The sequence below is a fragment of the Notolepis coatsorum genome (genome assembly GCF_963971535.1).
Source record: "Notolepis coatsorum genome assembly, chromosome: 14".
NCBI classification, from domain to species: Eukaryota; Metazoa; Chordata; class Actinopteri; order Aulopiformes; family Paralepididae; genus Notolepis; species Notolepis coatsorum.
The window spans coordinates 25,898,088-25,907,325 of NC_140178.1; positions in this window are offsets into that span (position 1 = coordinate 25,898,088).

A 9,238-nucleotide genomic window follows, 5' to 3' on the forward strand; every position below is an offset into this window, starting at 1 on the left:
GCAGGGCTGAGGAGGAGGAGAAGCACCGACTGCAGAGTCACCGAACAGAGAGGTGTAAGAGGCCGACTGGCTTCCGTCCACGTCCTTCAACCCCGCGCTCCTCCTCCTCTATAGCGCAGTGACAATTACATTACGCGAGGAGAACCACCGGCCTACGTGTTTGATTATGGAGCCAGGGGGTCAAAGGGCAAACACTCCACGCACAGTAAAGTCTCTCTTTCTCGCTGAAACTGACATGATGTCCTGGCAATCTTCTCACTCAGGTCTCCAGAGGGGAGTAAACTCTAACCTGCCCGGGAGCGATATACAGTCAGAGAATTCATTTGATTATCACTGTTTGTGGCACTGTGTGTACAAGGGCACACTTCATCATGGTGCACTCTCTGGTGTTTATGGGTGTGCATCCACTTTGATATACCGGTACAGCATAAGTTATGCTATATTATTATAAGTTAAAATCATATAAACTAATTTATCTGTTTTGTTCTTATGGACTGATTATGGAATATGTATTCTATGGTTGGAGAATTGTTGTGATATTCATGACTTATGAATATCGAGTGAGCTTTGATTTGGTTTTTTGTGTGATGTTTTCTTCAATGCTTGTGGTTTTATATATACAGTATATATTTATTTGTTTGTGTTTGTATTTTAATGTTTGGACCCCAGGAAGCGTAGTCTCACCTTGGTTAATGGGGATTCACAATAAAACAGCATAAATCCCGTACGTATTGGAGTTTTGTATGAAAGTATCATTGTAGTCTGATGGTACCGGCCCTTGTATAAATAATTTGCCATGGTAACGTTAAATGGCTGCATTTATATAGTGATTTTATCCAAAGCGCTTTTACAATTAGTTGCTCACATTTTGCCCATTCACCCACACATTCATACACCGACGGCGGAGGCAACCATTTCGGGAGAAATTAGGGGTGAAGTGTCTTGCTCAAGGACATTTCGACATGCTGCCCGGGAGGAGCAGGAATCGAACCGGGAACCGCTGGATTACCAGACAACTGCTTTACCTCCTGAGCCACTGTCACCCCCTCATTACCACTTTTATACTTAGGCGAGACAGCACCCCCTAATAGGAAAAAAATATTTGAATAGATATCACTATGAAACTTTCCCAGTTGGTTATGTACATATAAACTAAGAAAAAATATATTGCAAGTTTTCTGAATTCTATGTTTATATGCAAATGAGGCACTTCTCCATTAAATATGCACACATTTGCATGTATCGCCAAGACTTGCATCACCAACATGGATAATGCCAGATAAAAAAAACTTGGTTTAATATTGTTGATACATTCAAAACAAAACTTATTAATGAGGGGATTGTGGCTATGTCCTCTTATCAGCCCATACATCAGGAAATACTGTCTACTGTCAAAAAAAATTATAATTCACCTAGTTTTGGTATCAAATGTACTATAAACCCGGCTATGAATTATATTAACCAACCCTTCTATAAGAAGCATAATATGGATGGGAAGAAATGTGGAAAGTTTGGTGTGTGTAGACCTAGGGAAATGGAATTCCAAGACTGTGTGTAAGTAAAATGCATAAAAACTAGTTTTTCAGAAAACAACCTCAAATGTCTGTATTGTAATTGGGATCTATGGACACAATCAGACAAAATTAAGTAAAATAAACAACTAAATGTGTGTTATTGATGTTTTATTGTCACTATAACGAAATCTCTATCGTCAAAGAAAAAGAAGCAAAAAGGCGATTTTGGGGGTGCCGTCCCGCCTTAAATAATACCATGGTATAATTCAATACCATGATACAGATAGTCATCTATCATGGTATCTAGCATCATTGTAGTCACCACACATTATGGAAATACCACGATATGTTTTTCGACACATCATGATACTCTTTCGAAAAGGGATAACCTGAGATAGAAAAGTAATTGAAAGTCCTTATAACCACAGAGATGAACCTGCAACAGAGGTCAACCTGCCCCGTCTCTGCAGGTTTGATCACGGTGCCATGGGGCCAAAGAAGCGACTGCAATTGTTAAAGGGGAACTATCTTATAAATGGCCTTTTTGAGTGTTTAGCATTGTTTCCTAGCTATGTGAACTTATATTAATATGATCTATGTCTCAAACTTCTCATATTGGCGCATTCTTCCAATTCTCCTCTCACAATATTCACCCTCACTGAACTGAGTCGTTTGAAAATGTGCCTATATGTGATGTCATATAGTCACTGCTGCATGTTAATGTTCAGGGGGACGACGGCCGCTGCACAGTCGTTGGAGCCCAGGCTCAAAACAGCTCGAGATCTTGAGGTAGAAAAATGCTGTTTTTGAGGACTTGATTAGAAATACAAAACAATGAATAAAAAAAATATATATATTACAGAGGTGTTCCATAGACTCACAGGAATTGTGTAAAAGTGCCCAAATAGTGAAAGAAATTGTAAAATAGTTCCCCTTTAATACAAACACAAGTCTTCCTTGTGTTTCCCCCTGAAACTGTCACGTGCTGTCGTCAGTGTTGTAGTACTCGAATCAGAGTCCTGGACTGATTTTCAGGACATGTGACTGGATGACTCGGACTTGGACTTGGACTCGAGCATTGACTGCATTCGGACTCGGAAGGTGCAGACTCGGACTCAGACTTGTTAATTGATAAATACAGTTATTTATCTTTTATATTTTTTGTAATAGGCCCTAATAATTTGGCATAATATATTGATGGATAGTGCATCTGTTTGGCTATTGTGTCACAAAGTAAATAAACTCCCATTGAAATGGAGACCGCTGTGTCATTTATGTTTAATAATGTAGACCTTTTTTATTTGTATGTCAGCACTTTGACTGCCAGAGTGGAGTGGACTCAACCTCGATGACTTGGACTCGAAAACTGGGGACTCGAGACTCGACTCGGACTCAGATTCAGATTATTTTATTGTCACTTATTTCAGTACTTTACAGCAAGAAGAGTGAGATTCTATTTATTGTGGTCCCTCGACCATAGCAGCTTCCAATAATAAAAATACAATACATTTAGCATAGAATAAAATAAGATGAATAAAATAAAGATTACTATATATACAGTTCTAAAAAAGTGTGCAGTTCAGATCTGGAAGTAGATATTATACTATATAAAATGTTGATAACAAAATGGCTATGTACAGTTCCAAAAAAAGTATGTTGTGTGATGTGCAATGAGCAATGTGCACATTTGAGCAGTGTAGTGACTCGACTACAACACTCATTCTCATTAAACCACTTTGCATTGTAGTGTGTGTGTATGTGTGTGTGTGTGTGTTTACGTTGTAGCGTGGAACCTTCTATGTGCCTTGTGTATCACTGCCGGTTTATACAGGCAATCTCTCCCGAGGTCGCATTTCCTGGGCCGCATTTGGCCCTGTGAGGAAAATCTATACCAAAAATGGTCAGGAGTCAACCATCTGTAATGTCTGTGACGCTCCACGGGAGCGTATGAGTCGAGGAGTCGATTCAGACTCATTAACTGCAGAAGACAGAAAACAATACATGGATCTACCAAAAGCTGATGGATTGTGTTGTCGGTAGAGAGAGAGAGAGAGAGAGAGAGAGAGAGAGAGAGAGAGAGAGAGAGAGAGAGAGAGAGAGAGAGAGAGAGACACCTCCTGGGGATGCCTTTTATGACAATGGCACTGTAACTATGTCTTAAATTATCTTAAAAGTTCTTTAAAATATGGACAATGGTCCTCATTCTCGAACATGTTTGTAAGTACCTTTTTAAATATCTTGGTAAAAATGTTGTACTAACACATTTACAAAAATCCTCCTCCGGATTCCTGAACCCGTGAAACGATCTCCGTAAGTGGCCAAAATCTTCACAGCTGGGTTCCCATGCATGAAATACATCACTCATTCTTAAACAATGCAATGCACATTCTCGTACACCTGAATTGAAGGAGGCGTGTGCAAAACAGCTTGAGAGGTTCAGCATTGCATCTGCACCATGCTAACAGGTAGCGTGGAAGCGATTTGCGACTGATCTCAAAATTAGATTACATTCAAATGTATTGTCATTATACAGCACAAGTACAATACACCATCCAACCGGAATGCAAATGTAACAGTAAAGTGCACTAGTAACATAAAATGCACAGGTGATGAAACCCAGACATCTCATTTAGTAATGTCAATACTAAACGACACGCTTGTCAAGAGCCAATCGCTCTTGATTCATTTATTTGCACGTATAGGTGTGTGCTTGTGCGCTGAGGCTGCCTCACTAAGCCGCTTCTCCACGCATTTATTTAGTTCTAGCAATAGGAATCCATCAAATCAACAATAAATAATATCATAGAGAAGAAAACAGTATATGGCATATTAATACAGTCTATTCCATTATACAGTAGCTATATCTGCGGTGATTGGTTTAGTTCTTATTTATTTAGTTTGCAGTGTGTATGTATAATGCTCACGATGCCTCATTGAGTCAGGACTATAAATGCAAAATGTAATTGTTAATGATACAAATATTGTCGTATTTATTATCATTATAATTATTTAATCTGTAGTCTGTAGTATCGGCAATCCCCAATGACTTGTCCCAGAGAAAGCTGTTGGAAACACGGGCGCACACCGGTCTGTCCGACATACGACTGCCTTTTCGAGTTCGTAAATCCTACATAAATCCTACGACGAATTTACAATACGAAGACGTTCAAGAATGCCGAATAAGTACGTAAATCGAGTTACGAAGGAATTCCTTGGTATCGTTTACGTATGTCCGTTCGAGAATGAGGACCAATGATTGTCATTTGGTAATGTATAACTAATTGTACTGCTGTCACTCATCACCACTTGGAGACAATACTTGGGAGCACCTGTATATTCTCTCCAGTCCCTCTTGGATTGTGAATATCCTCTCCAGTCCCATTTGGATTATGAATAGCCTATATACCAGCACTGTGTCAGCCATAACGAGAATGAGGAGGTTAAATAGACAAGCGTGTTTGTTGACATTGGAGTTTCAGTTGCGAACATTAAGGCCTTATTGATTCCTCCATGATGACCGGCACACTGCCCCCGGCGTGCATACAAACAGCGCCTCAACTCTTTACAAATGGACTCTGGAAAGGTGAGCGAGGGAACGGCACGCAACCCTCTCCTTTTTCAACCTTGACTCTGACGCACTCTCGTTATTATGAAAGAGGGAACGGCTCTCTGTAATGATCGACCTCATCCTCACTCCATGTGTCTTTCATGGCCATGTGGAATTAAATGGAGGAGGATGGCTCTATTAGTGCACCTCCGTTGCCCTTGCGCTGCCGGCCACAGCCAATGACATGCACTGCAGGAGGGGGGGTTTAAGCTCACGACGCAAGCAGGCATGGTTTATACTGCAAGGCATTTTGCTCTCATCTCATGCTTAGGTTGGGTTCCTTTTCACCCTTGGGTGGCAAAATTCTGTGTGAATAATATGGTAAATTGGGGGACTAGGGTACTGTGGCGGTTCAGGTTTGTAGATGCTTGATGGGTTTTACTATAGACTGTTGGTGTGTTCTGACTTCGGACACATAAGGACATGCGCTGGTGCATGTGTACCCCACCCAGCTCTTACATTTCTAGTCAGGTTAGGGGGGTGTAATGGTTTGACGTTTGCGAATGATCCGAGTCTTTTGAACAGCTCTTTAGGACAAACAAAGGGAACCGAGTCATATTTTGGTGGGAGCCGTTATTTTGTACAGAGGGTGGAATTCCATAAACTGCAACATTGTATCATTCACTTCACTTCACTCAATGGACAGGGTGAGCAGCTTCAAGTACCTGGGGGTCCACATCTCAGAGGATCTGACATGGACAACACACATAGGGCGTTTTCACACCTGTAGTTTGTTTGCTTTGTTCCGATTCAGGGAGACACAGGGACTATAATGATACAATGTTGCACTTGTCCCTTAGTTCGTTTGTGTTCACACGGCTGTGTTAACAGCGGACCAAAACAAACGCATGCGCGAGAAAACTGTCACTCATTGGTCAGATTTTGGGGTGTGCCCCCCCCCTAACCCTGAATCTCCGCATTACATTGAAATCGGGGAGGAGAGAGCGGGGGGAGCAAATGAATGAATGTGGATGAGAGCTGTGATGTAAATCGTCCGATTTAGTTCTGATCGATTAGGAATGGGTCGCGCCGTGTTCAGGAAACTCAGGCGCATAAAAGTCTATTCGATCATGTCTCCAGCACCCCCACAGCCGTAGCTGCAACCACTTACATCACGGCTCTCATCCACATTAATTCATATGCTCCCCCCGCTCTCTCCTCCCCGATTTCAATGTAACGCGGAAGTGCAGTGGTCTAGCTAACTTTACCGATCTAGCTGCCTAAAGACTACAAACTGATCCCGCCCACAATTCAATGCGAAAGCGGCATCATGCAACGCGTATACAGTATGGCAAGTGAGTTGTGTCGGTTTGTTAAGTCGATTGCATTCTCACAGCGTATGAGTCGCTTCGGGTTCGGTTGGAAGTGCGCCGAGACCACCCTCTCTAGGCGGTCTCGGCCCGCTTGTTTTGTTCCGCAACAGAATGCGATTGCTGTGTTCACATATGCCCAAATGAACCGAAATAGGGGGTAAACGCTCCAGGTTCCAAAACAACAGCTCCAAACAAGCTAGGTGTGAAAACACCCATAGACTCAGTCGTAAAAAAGGCGAAGCAGCGCCTCTACCACCTGAGACAGTTAAGGAAGTTCAGAGTATCTGGGAAGATACTCCAGTCCTTCTACTCTGGAGCTGTAGAGAGCATCTTGACCGGAAACATCACTGCCTGGTATGGAAACAGCACGGCACAGGACAAGAAGGCCCTACAGAGAGCGTACCACAGGTATTGCACTACCACCCCTGCAGGTCCTATATAACAAGAGGTGCAAATCCAGAGCCTGCAGAATAATGAAATACCCTCACCACCCCAACAACAAGCTGTTCAAGCTGCTGCGGTCAGGCAAACGCCTGCGAACACCAGCAACTAGGACAGAGAGACTTCGGCTCAGCTTCTTCCCCCATGCCATCAGAGCCTTGAACACTGAACTCTCCACACACAAGCACACATGAGCACACACACAACACACACACTGTACACGCTCACACACTAGCAGCCACTTTAACATGAGCACACACACACTCATGCTGTACACGCTCACACTTATGGTCACTTTACAAAAGGAAAGGTCACTTTAAGAATAGTATTGTATAACTTGAGATTGTATAATATAGCATTGTATAGCAGTGTACATAAAGACCCAGTGCCTCATCCGTAGCTAACAGTGTATTGCACTACCACAGGACCTAGCATGTCCTACCATGCTCTGTAAAAACTCATGTACATATACCGATATGTCCTACTTTGATTACTTGTATTATTGCACAATGTCGTTCTATTGGATTCTTATTATATTTATATTATTATTATTGTATTATGCACAATCGCTGCGAGCAAGACCCCCCGCATTTCATTGTATACTTGTATGCCGTGACAATTAAAACTCTTGACTCTTGACTTGACTTGACTTCCAGTGCAAAAGAGAGTTTATTTTATTCCGACATTGCAACCATTGTTAATTTACAATCTCATTTCCCCTTCTGCCTTCTATAACGTGATATGGATGTTTATTTCTTTTTATATGATATGGTTGAGTACAGATTACTTAATTCAGGGACTGTTCCCGAAAAAAGGTATTAAGGTAAGTACACCTTAATATAGACCTATATTTTCTTTTCAGGGGCTATACGTATCTAAGTTTGATTCCGATCCAAATTATTATCCTATCATTATGCTAGTAATTATTATGTGGATAAACCAAAGAGTTTGATTTAAGACTGACAAACCAAGTAACTCCTGCCCCTAAAAAGGGCGACAAGCCGAGGCTTTTGTGTTCAAAAACATCAGTTAAAACAGATAAAAACTGTGTTAAAATGTTGAATAAAAGGATAGCTATGGAGCAGACACGTGCCATGAGCTTTGAGATTGGGTAAGCATACAAATATTTTAATACACTTAATTACACATTGTGCCAAGCACAAATGCTATGGGTGAGTGCAGTGTCAAGGAAATGCCATTTACGCAGATTGATCTGATGTTCTCCAACAAGACAGAAAGAATAATTAAACATATATCAGCATACATCTGCAGATGGATGTCTTGAGGACAGCGCTGTGGAAGATCATGTATATAAATGATCTCCCACAGCACTGTCCTCAAGACATCCATCTGAGCTTTGAACACCTTAGACAACTCGAAGACTTATGTATGGTCTACAAAATCATTAACAGGTTGGCACCTCCTCCACGGTGCGACTTTGTACACATTCGTACAAACTCCATCAGAGCTACAGTACAAGAACAGTGTCAGCACTTGATTGCGTTAAACCGTTCTGCTACACTGTGTTTGGAGAGTCATCCTTTTCTGTAAGAGCAATAACTCAGTGGAACAGTCTGCCAGAAGATATGGGGAGGTGCAGCTCAATTGTCACCTTCAAAACCCACCTGAAAGGACAGTTGCTAGCTAGTCAATCCTGTTCCCACTTTTAGTAGGGTACCCTTAAGGGGGGTGGCGGGTGCATGATGAGAAGTAGGGTCTTCTTTTAATATGTTATTGTATGTTTTTATTGTAGCCTATTGTTTTACATTGTAGGTATTTATTGTATTGTTTTACATTGTATGTTTTTATTGTATTGTACAAGGAAGGGACTGGAAATATAAAATAGCAAAAGCTACAATCTAGTGCAATGAACTTTTCTCTTCGGAGACTAATGTTTTTTTTGTTTGTTGTCTTTGAAATAAACGTCTATAATAATAAGTTAATATGGAACAAGCTTCCTGGTCACATCACAAAAGCGGATTCAGTCAGTACATTTAACTCTTTCTGCGCCAAACCAGAGTATACTCGGGTTTTGATCCTTTGATATTTTCACTCTGATCCCCATTCTAACCACTCGCACGGACCAACCTGTATCTCCCTTGCACCGCTGCCTACGTTAAAATTGCAATGACGATCGAATCCTGTCAGGTGGCAGTATCGCCTACCCTTTGAACTGGGATAGTTTAGTTTGGGGACACTTTTTATTTGTGCAAGAACTCCTCCCCCTCAGAGGACAGAGTGACAGAGCGATCGCTCAGAGATCTTATCGCCTCAAACCTATTTCCCGTATACACAAGTATACACATATACACGAGTCATCGCAATGGCGATGGGATCACTTGGGATTATTCTTTTTGGAGTAC